This window comes from Ictalurus punctatus, chromosome 11 (genome assembly GCF_001660625.3).
Source record: "Ictalurus punctatus breed USDA103 chromosome 11, Coco_2.0, whole genome shotgun sequence".
In the NCBI taxonomy this organism is placed as follows: Eukaryota; Metazoa; Chordata; class Actinopteri; order Siluriformes; family Ictaluridae; genus Ictalurus; species Ictalurus punctatus.
The window spans coordinates 3,321,778-3,333,515 of record NC_030426.2 but is presented as its reverse complement, the minus strand read 5'-3'; the positions used below and the strand labels follow the sequence as shown (position 1 = coordinate 3,333,515).

General features: G+C 36.8%; 1 long non-coding RNA gene across 1 annotated transcript; it reads right to left on the bottom strand.

The window, feature by feature from the left end:
* Positions 1–7,581: 7,581 nt before the first annotated feature.
* Positions 7,582–10,089, bottom strand: LOC108271724 (uncharacterized). Its single transcript, XR_001813920.3, has 4 exons — positions 9,845–10,089; positions 9,332–9,405; positions 8,296–8,394; positions 7,582–8,190 (listed from the first exon to the last, which is right to left on the bottom strand). It is a non-coding gene; the product is annotated as an uncharacterized LOC108271724 (long non-coding RNA).
* Between the last annotated feature and the right edge of the window lie 1,649 nt (positions 10,090–11,738).

Below are 11,738 nucleotides of genomic sequence, written 5' to 3'. Positions count from 1 at the left end.
TTTCTGAAATGCACATTCCTATTCCAGTAAGAAATTGGAACTCCTATTTCATGTAAGAGTTAATGATACACTTATTTCTATTCTTTTATAAGTTCAAAAAGCTCAGGATAAAAGTAGAAAAATTGTGGCAACAGTGATCCCAAATAACGAGGAAATGAAGCAAATCTCAACAGAACATAAGGGTTAAACCCAATCCATTTGCGAGGTTCAAAATTTATCTTGCTGTATTTATGACATCTGCACTTCTTTATGCTGACCATCTTTATACTACTCCTCTATTGTGGTGGCATGTTAGTGTGGATAGTATGAATCTTTCAGACACAGCACTGTTGCTCCATGAAGTTTTCCTTTACATTTTAATGTGCGCTTTCTGATGATCAGTGACTGCTGGCCCCTAACACTCTTGTTAGTATTTAAATCCAGCTTTGATGCTGTTCTATCTGTATAGACATATGTATTACTACAGTATGCTAATATGTAGTATATGCTATACATTTGGAAATGTGATATTGTAGTGTGCCAGTTGCTAATAGTCTGCATAACATAATATTATTTCTATTTTATATATGTTTATTAATATAAATGTATGTATATTGTTTTACTCTTTTTTTTTCAACAATTCTCACCCACTACACAGTTCCCAACAATTGCATGACACCAATCATCCTTCTTCTGAGACAAGTGTTGCATCTTCATAAACTGTGGCTGGAAAGTACAAATGTGTCCATTTTCTTGCTGTGACCTAAGATTTACATTAAGGGCTTTTTAAAGCTGTCCTGATGAGATCAAAATCAAACAATGCCTAATTAGGTACAAATACACTCAAACACCCATTGCATGAATGGATATTTCCAAAGGTTCACTGTGCTATGAACTGATGCACTTAGTGTCCACTCTTAAAACAAGCATATAAAACATAACAATAGCTTCCATTCAACAAAGGGTTATGTTTCTTTTTTCACATCAGTATATTTGCTTTCAATTCAGTTTAACATTCACAAATACTTACCATTCCTCGTAGGATACACTACAGCTCTAGATGGAGATGAAAACCTTGTTTATATTTTACCCTGTTGAATTTCAAGGAAGTAATTTTGTGAAAAATCCCAACAATCAGAATTAAAATGGATGTTGAGACCTTGATCAAATCAAAGTTGAAACCAAAGTCTGCTCCTATGACACAACCTTCCAGACGGCAGCAAGCTTCCTCAATTTGCGATGGAAATTAAGAAACGGAAAGCAGCATCCACACTTGCGGACAGAATCAAGATCAGGAAATTAGATGTGCTAAATGAGTTGATTTAGTTCATTCCAAAATGCAAGCTCATCAGCAGGGTGGAACAGCAATCAACAAATTGATTCTACAGACACAGATCATGAAATGTTGCACATTAACATTAATGGGCCTGGTAGGTTACATTAAAACACAAATATGGAGTTACTAAAAGGGCTTTTGATAAATGCACACATTGTGAAGTTATTGTCCTATTTGCATTTAGTTGCTGTATGAATGTCTAGTGATTAACATACACTGGATTTTTTGTAGTGCATAACTGAATTTTTGGTGCTGGAGAATTTAAAAAGTAAAATGGGACATATAGCATTATAATAGTGAATATTCCCTAAAAACTTTTAAAGTTACAGACTGAAATTAGCTGCTTTATACGTCACAATTGTGTAATTCTTGTTAAAAATCATAATATATTGTTCCAAACTTCCAAAGATAACAATCATTTTTTGTAGTTCCACTCGTTCATTTCCGCTATGTTCATAGATGATGTGCTTTGGCACCCCAGTACTGAAATGCAAATCAGTCTAACAATGATATTGGCCTCTGATTATGACACCCTCCTCCCTTATTCATGCTGCTCTCAGTTTGTAATATGAGATATACAAATTATTTCCATGAGCATGGAGGATTTTAGCATACATTTTTACATACATACTGTGTATCCGGAAAGTATTCACAGCACTTCACTTTTTCCACATTTTGTTATGTTACAGCCTTATTCCAAAATGGATTAAATTCATTATTTTACTCAAAATTCTACAAACAATACTCCATAATGACAACGTGAAAGCAGTTTGTTTGAAATATTTGCAAGTTTATTAAAAATAAAAAACAAAAAATGCACATGTACATAAGTATTCACAGCCTTTGCTCAATACTTTGTTGAAGCACCTTTGGCACCGATTACAGGCTCAAGTCTTTTTGAGAATGATGCTACAAGCTTGGCACACCTATTTTTGGGCAGTTTCTCCCATTCTTCTTTGCAGGACCTCTCGAGCTCCATCAGGTTGGATGGGGAGCGTCGGTGCACAGCCATTTTCAGATCTCTCCAGAGATGTTCAATCGGGTTCATGTCTGGGCTCTGGCTGGGCCACTCAAGGACATTCACAGAGTTGTCCTGTAGCCATTCCTTTGTTATCTTTGTTGTGTGCTTAGGGTCGTGCTTAGGGTGCTTAGGGTCCTGTTGGAAGATAAACCTTCACCCCAGTCTGAAGTCCAGAGCGCTCTGGAGCAGGTTTTCATCAAGGATGTCTCTGTACATTGCTGTATTCATCTTTCCCTCATCCTGACTAGTCTCCCAGTTCCTGCCGCTGAAAAACATCCCCACAGCATGATGCTGCCACCACCATGCTTCACTGTAGGGATGGTATTGACCAGGTGATGACTGGTGCCTGGTTTCCTGCAGACATGACGCTTGCCATTCAGGCCAAAGAGTTCAATCTTTGTTTCATCAGACCAGAGAATTTTGTTTCTCATGGCCTGAGAGTCATTCAGGTGCCTTTTGGCAAACTCCAGGCGGGCTGTGGCTTCCGTCTGGCCACTCTACCATACAAGCCTGATTGGTGGAGTTCTGCAGAGATGGTTGTTCTTCTGGAAGGTTCTCCTCTCTCCACAGAGACACGCTGGAGCTCTGTCAGAGTGACCATTGTTTTTTTGGTCACCTCCCTGACTGAGGCCCTTCTCCCCCGATCGCTCAGTTTGGCCGGGCAGCCAGCTCTAGGAAGAGTCCTGCTGGTTCCAAACTTCTTCCATTTACGGATGATGGAGGCCACTGTGCTCATTGGGACCTTCAATGCTGCAGAAATGTTTCTGTACCCTCCCCCAGATCTGTGCCTTGATACAACCCTGTCTCGGAGGTCTACAGACAATTCCTTGGACTTCATGGCTTGGTTGTGCTCTGACATGCATTGTTAACTGTGGGGACCTTATATAGACAGGTGTGTGCCTTTCCAAATCATGCCCAATCATCTGAATTTACCACAGGTGGACTCCAATCAAGTTGTAGAAACATCTCAAGGATGATCAGTGGAAACAGGATGCACCTGAGCTCAATTTTGAGTGTCATGGCAAAGGCTGTGAATATTTATGTACATGTGCTTTTTTTGTTTTTTATTTTTAATAAATTTGCAAAGATTTCAAACAAACTTCTTTCATGTTGTCATTATGGGGTATTGTTTGTAGAATTTTGAGGAAAATAATGAATTTAATCCATTTTGGAATAAGGCTGTAACATAACAAAATATCAGAAAAGTGAAGCGCTGTGAATACTTTCCGGATGCACTGTACATACATACATTGCTACAAGCAGGTACATGGCAGTGCCAAAGAGCAGGGCACAGCCAAGTTCGTCACCACTAGTGGAGCAGGCATAGCCGATAGTTCAGATATTGCAATTGATTTATAAAGCAGCCTTGAATCTGAAGAAGGCGCTATATAAATAATAGATATTAACTTTAGCCCATGGCTCAAATATGCCTTGGCTACTCCAAATCAAACAGCAGTCCAGTCCTTAATGTCAAGAATTAGCACAAATGTATTTGTTGTGACAATTCAGTGACAATTCAGACATATTATTCCTTGATTATATCCACAGTACAGATCACATCACATGGATGCTTTATGTTGAGCCTGGCCAATCATGATTGAACAGTTTATACAATCTTATATCACTTGCCTAAAATATGCATTGGCAATGTGAGTACACAACATTCTGTGGAAAAACAATTTTCACAGCAAATGAGTCTGTTTCTCAAAAGTATAAAGATGATCTCGGAGAGCATACAAAATGAGCTTTTTAAGATTCCGAAACATGGCTAATATATTCATTTTAAACAACAAACAAGTAAGTAAGTAATATATGAGTGTTACAGTTTTTCTTAAGCTCACTATGTATTTATTGCTTCCTAAAGAGTGAAATGACAAGGGAGGAAACTTTAACATTAAGCTCCTGCTATCTTTACTATGAACGTTAACTTATGAACGCCTATGAAGGTTTCACTGCAATAAAGCAAAATTATTCATAAGGGAAAAACAGGGACTTTTGCCTCACTTGATGCTGTACTCAAAAAAAATGTTATACTGTATATCAGAAAATTCCCATCCACAGCCACTTTCTAATTTGAATTTGTCTATAAATATTTATCTGAGGCAACAACAGCTTTCGACTATTACATCTATCTAATATGGATTAATTTAATGCAAATGTCATTTCTGCTATTTAATGTACTTGCAATTTTTAATCATCAATAGTAATGTAAAAAATGATAGAACCATAAGAGGCAAATTCTCACAAAATTTGTGTGATGTCCAACAATGTACAGTGCTTGTGTATTAGCATATCATGGATAAGTTATAATGCTGATTTGAAGGTGTATGCAAAAATAAATACCTACTAACAGGAGTCTAGCATATTGGCAATATACTGCTGCATGAATAGTTCTAGTTTATAATTTAACCCTTATTATCCAGCAGCTTATAAAATAGCACTTAATCCAATACACACTATGTTTATAACATCATCAACTAGAAGTACAACTACAGAACTTGTGGATCTAATACAGGGTTAAAGAAAAAAACCTCTGTATTTATTGCATGTTATTATATAAAATGTACTCCCAGTTACAGTTTTTACAATTGCTATGACAATTTTTTCAATACTTTTAAAAAATTTTCTGAACTCTTAAAAGCACCAACACACCTATAGCACACAATTGGCAAAACGGTTAATTTCATGCTCAAAATCACACATTGTAAACTAAACTCCAACACTAATTTTCAAAATACAATAATACACTAACACAATAAACTACGTCTGCCAAAACACTAATACATATTCTCTAACAACAGGAACATTTAGTCAATCATAGCACAATGTCATAAAAACACTATCAGATGGAATTACAGAAACTGCATTATTTTATTTATGTGTCAGGTCTGCCCTTGTTACGAATTGGGTCTTAGAAGCGGACGCAATTGCAGATGAAAGTCTTTATTACTTGAACACAAGGTCAATAAACTAACACGGAGGTACGCGGTCTAAACATGAAACAAGGTCTAGACATGAAACGAGGCATGAAGCATAAAACAGGAACAGGACACGAGAACTCGACCGCTTAGCATCATGCTAGCTGGAAAATATCAAGACACACCCTCGCACTTCCGCCAATAACTACACAGGGAGGAGACAGAACAGAAACCAAAACAAGCGCATGTGTCCGTATTAAACAAAGTCACCATCATCCATGCGCACTCACAGCGCGTGCACGTGCACGCCCTCCGGCTCTCCGTGCACGTCGCGCACCGCAGCGCCATCTTCAGGGGAGCTTGTGACAGCCCTTATACAATAGACATTATTGAGCATAGATTGTGCTTTGCACTGGTTTCTTTTGAAGCCTCTCTACATTTTTGTTCTGTTGGGTTTAGTAAATGCACGCATTTTCTTTCTTTTGCTGCAGAAATTCAATACAAAAAATGAATGACCCATCTCATAGTAGTTTTATAGAATGTACGGTTTATGAAAAAAAGAAGACAGAGACAGAATTGCTGCAGTAAAGGCTCTATTTGCAACAGGACATTACTGCAAGATAATAAAAATATGCAATATAGCTGCAGTTTATTGTGTGAAAATACAAAATATACAAACAGTAAAAGCCACAGAAGAATAAAAAAAAGAAAAAAGACATGTTCTAATCTGCCATACAGGCATAGAGTCATTGTACAGTAATACATAGTAAAATTACTGTATTTATACTTTGCAGTAAGAGGAGCCCTTATACAATATCCTACCTGTTGGTTTCTTGAAAATCCGGACAGTGGATGCCACTGTGTCCCAGCTGAGATTTGGTTGTACTCGTTCACCAGCCTCTCTGTTTGATAGTCTGTGTTTTATGATGTGGCCTATGATAGTAGCTCTTATTTCATCAGGTACTCTAGCTCTGGCCCTTCTTTGAGCGCCACCACACTTTCTAACTCGTCTCTCTCTCTACGTTGTTCTTGTCCAGGCATTCCTCACCCTTGCCCTTGTCCCACTAATCTTCCTTGTCCTGGTACTCGTCTTCCTCTCCTTCATGCAGGCATTTTTCTTACTGTCTTTTTGTTGTTCTATATTGATCCTTTTCCACACAAGATCAACCCAAAGAAATCCTCTTTTACTGTATACCATATGGTCATGCGATTGAAAGAACCTCAACACCTGAGTGTGTTTCCAAGATGGGAATCAGCTGTGATTGATCGATTTGCATAACTTCAATCCGCTGTTTCTCAGTAGCAATGGAATAAAATACAGGGGATATATATATATATATAGATATATATAAAATTTATAAATGTGGCAATAAAAATCCATTGTTTTGGTTTTGGTTGAGCTTGTGTGTAAAAGAAGTTCAAGCATTTTAAATTTGTGTTAACTGTATGCATTTTGTGTCAAAGCAACAAGAAATGTGATAATTGTATAGCCTACACAGATGGATGTTGTACTAACTGTGTTAAATGTTTAGGAAAATTGTTAAAAGTATTGAAAAAATTGTCATAGCAATCGTAAAAAAAAAACTGTAATTGTGTGTAGCAGTTTAAAAAAATCACATTGTGTGTGTTTGTTGAAGACTTTGTTTGTATCTTATTGTGCTATTAATTTTTTAAGATTTTTAATATTTAAGTAGTTGAATTAATAACATTTAATGGGCTCTCCTATAAAGAAAACATGCCCTCAGCATGCCCTCAGCATACAAGCTGACCATACATTAATTTGCTAAACTTACTGGTCACTTTAAGTGTAGTTAATAATTTTATTAATTTAAAGTCCAGTCCTCAAGATAAGCAATGATTGAAATGCTCAGATTTTGGATTTATAAAACATAATATAGTTAGCTCAAACTGTCAGACAGTAGTGCAGGACTTAATACTGTTCCTCACTTGAGTTAATATTGTGCAAAAAATGAATAGGTATTGTATAAGTCTGTAGTTACTTCTGTGCTCTGAATGGAAATGTGTGCAATTTCAGTATTAACTCCTCACTACAAGTTGAGCATAACTTGTCTCATTGACACGTCTGTCCATTGTGCCTCATTACATAAGTCCTAATTTGAAAGCAAATATAGCCACTGACACTTATGCTGAAGATGGATTGCTTTCCAACCCAAAATAACAGATGGGTAAAACATATTATGTTTTACTGGTGTAATAACATGTTCAGTACAATGAGAGGACAAAGAGCGGACAACAATCTTTAATGGGTTGTGGCAGAGGTGTGATGGATGTTTCTTAGTTTAGAATGTAGGACACACTATATTTGGATATATAGTTATAAGGATACCAAACAAGATGTGAGTTTAACTGTACTTGTGGGAAATTACCATCCTATTAACTTTAAGGATTCATTATTATATAACAATAGAGTAATTGTATATGTCAAACACACAAATTACAGTAGAAACATATTTTATTTACCACATGAACTTGTAGATTATCTATCTGTGTGCTTGAAATATTTGCATTTCATTATGCCGTACTGTGGAGTGTCATGGATAAGTTTTATGTTCAAAATCTTTACCTCAATATATATGTTCGTGAGAGGAGGAGCTTCTAAATTTGATAATTAAAGCATAAAGTTTCAGTAATAAGATCCTGTCTGTTTCACTGATGATCAGCAAAGTCAATTATGTTTTTTATTTATGTGTTTTATTTTCTTATTACATTCGCCCCCTCCTGCTCCCTTTCTCTCTCTTCTCTCGTAACACTTTTTAAATTAAAGCAAGCAGTGAATGTGTCAAGGCTGGGAGTTTAATCAAGTGGAAACCACCAAAGCCCCCTGACTGGGCTGCAGGGAATCACAGAGTTTTCAACCTATCACCAGGATCGCAGCCTTCATCAGGATCAGCAAGGCACTCAGTCCTATTTGCATGCTAGAGAAAAGGACCCTCACTGTGACTAATGCACCAGGTATGCAGAATTTATAGTAAAGAGATAAAGTGAAGGGAGGAATGAAATTAACAGAGAGAAATAAGCACCTCTTGACATTTGAAAGCTGTGGTGGGACATTGACCATCAGCTGTTGACCATCAGGGATGATTTGCAGTATTTGCTGAGGTGTAATGGCATCTTGAGCCCTGGAACAGGAGAATGAAGGAGAGGGTGAAAATAGAACAGACGCTGCGGTCGAAGTTTGACCTCAGAGGGGTGTGTGACATGATACTGGCTTTCAGTACAGGCAACAATTACAGGAAGTGCTTAGGCAGTCACATTGGACAAAGTCTGTACTGCCCAAATGCATTGGTAAGTATGTGTATATGCGGTATTCTATATTCTCAGTGGGGACGTGTTAGCCACAAACCCACTTAGAGAGAATTCACTGCAACAGACCTATAGCACAGAGACTATACTGCAACAAGACAGTTACACAAACAGAAACTATACCGAACAAATCAATAACACAGAGACTATACTGCAAGAGACCAATAACATAAACACTATGCTGCAACAGTACAATAAAACAGACACTATCCTGCAGCAGACCAATAACACATTTACTATACTGCAACAAACCAATAAAAGAGACTATACTGCAAGAGACCAATAACAAAGACACTATACTGCAACAAATGAGTAACACAGAGGCTATAATGCAAGAGACCAATAACACAGACGCTATACTGCAACAGTACAATAAAACAGACACTACCCTGCAGCAGACCATTAACACATGGACTCTACTGCAGCAACAAACCAATAACAGATGTTATACTGCAAAAGACCAGTAACACGTAGACTATACTGCAACAAACCAATAACACATACTGTAGAGTACACTGCAACAAACCAACTACAGAGATATTAGACTGCAACAAACCCATTAAATAGACACTATACTGCAATTGTCCAATAAATCAGAGACTATCATAAAAAATCATAAATAATAAATAAATAAATAAATAAATAAATAAATAAATAAATAAATAAAATAACCTATTTGCAGTATGATTAGCTTCCAAACCTATTTGAATTGCCATCCACTAGAATCTTAAGTTTAGAAACTGTATATCAGACCTATTCAACTGGCAGTCCGTGGGATGGATTTCCTCCAATAGGAAAGCAGCTCTCGTGCAACCTATGTGCTCTTGCTGAAAAACACACATACACAAAACAAAACATCACTGTCTACATTAACAAAGCAAAAGGCTGACACTAAGAACCACCAGTTCAAAAGTGAGTGGACTGTCAAATACATTTTTAGAGATATTCGAGCAAAGTCAGTTTGTTTACTTGTCTGCAGCCTATAGGTGTAATACATGCAAAAAAAAAAAAAGAAAAGAAAAAAAAAATCATAAATGTAGTTTAGACAAAACAAAACAAAACAAATGTCATCCAAAACCATTTGCATTGTTATCTTCTAGAATCTTATGTTTGGAAGCTGTTTGTGCTCCAGTTTCTGTAACCATAGATCTTACCCTAGCCCCTAAGACTATAGGTATAATACATGCAAAAATATAAAAAAAAAAAAAAACACACAAAACATGAGGCTTTCAAACGTATTTGGATTGTTATCTGCTGTAATCTTACCTTTGGAAGCTTTATGCATTCTGGTTTCCTTAACCCTAAGCCTACCCTTATCTCCTATACCTATAGGTGTGGTACAGCACACATTTTGCATTGATTATGGCCTACTTTTTGTATGATCCACACTCAAATACATTTGTATGAGTGAGGAAAGCGTTCTTTGCACATAACGTGCAGTTTTGTTTTATATTTTTTACGTTTTGCACAGAATGTTATCTAATTATACCTAAAAACTGCAACAGCTGGCAGCTGAGTTCATAGTGAGTCATTGTTTGTTACTATGGCAACATACACTGTGAAAGTTAATCTATTTGGTGGTAGAATTACTTGAACTAAACCGGGTTTTAAGCCCTGGACAGAAAGGGCATGCCCTTTATTAGGGGACTCAATAGATACTGAGACTTGCATCACAGCTTTACATCAATTAGATTTAATTATGTATTCTCTCATCCATTTATTATTTTCCCAAGTGATAATGTTTATTAATATTTCTTTAGTCCTATATTTACTAGATGCATCTCCATTCCATTTTCTGCTACTGACAGAGGCTTAGATTTTGTTGTTGTTGTTGTTGATTTGTCTGTTTGCAAATCAACTGTTGTACTATACAAAATATGCCTTGTGGTTTCTCCACAAGTTTCACAGAATTTCAGTTTAAGATACTTGGGTGTATCATACCATAAACCAGGGGGAAATACACCCAAATTCCTAACCATATTGATGCTAGAGTTATCATAGATCCAATCTATGATATACATTTCAATTGACTAAGACCATATTCCCAAAGAATAAACACCCCTCACTGTCCACTGGTTTCAAGCTTTTCATTATTTCCTGTAACAAAAATGGCAAAGACTTTATTTATTAAACTTAATCATCATTTAACAGTTAGCTAACCTTTCATCATTTAAGTTTGAGTCACCTTTAGGTATGCTTAACTTGTGCTCACATTACAATACAGATATACAGTGCTGTGAAAAAGTATTTGCTCCCATCCTGATTTCCTCTGTTTTTGTGTAAATGGTCTTCACTTATATAGTGCTTTTATACAAAACGCTTTACACTGTGTCTCATTCACCCATCCACACACACACTCACACACCAATGGTAGCAGAGCTGCCATGCAAGGCGCTAACTTGCGATCGGGAGCAACTTGGGGTTCAGTGTCTTGCCCAAGGACACTTTGGCATGTGGAGTCATGTGGGCCGGGTATCGAACCGCTAATCCTACGATTAGTGGACAACCTGCTCTACCACCTGAACCACAGCCGCCCAGCTCATAAGAAATAGTTTTAGATCTTCAAACAAATTACAACATTAAACAATGGTAACCGGAATGAACACACAATACAGTTTTTATTTATTTATTTATTTTTTATTGAAGCCAAAAAAGTGATCCAACACCTATCACCTATCATGAGAAAAACGAATTACCCCTTTAAACTTAAAATCTGGTTGTGCCACCTTTAGCAGCAATAACTGCAACCAGAGCCGTTGTGAGAGAGAGAGAGAGAGACAGAGACAGAGAGAGAGAGAGAGAGAGAGAGAGAGAGAGAGAGAGAGAGAGAGAGAGAGAGAGAGAGAGAGAGAGAGAGAGAGAGAGAGAGAGTGAGTGAGTGAGTTGCATTAATGGAAGTGCAAACCCCTTGATTGTCACGTGATTCATGTAGACCTCAGATAGTTCCAGGATGTTCTTGGCAGGCAATTTGAATCCATAGAGTTAGAGAGACAGAACTGCGATTCTTTTTATTGGTAATTAGTAGCCAATACATGCATTGATTTAAACTATATATACATACTACATGGGTATATAGTATGTATATATAGTTATATCAATGATGTTTAAAAAAAATGTAAAATTAAGTGAAATTAAATAAATCTTAATATGAACAATTCTT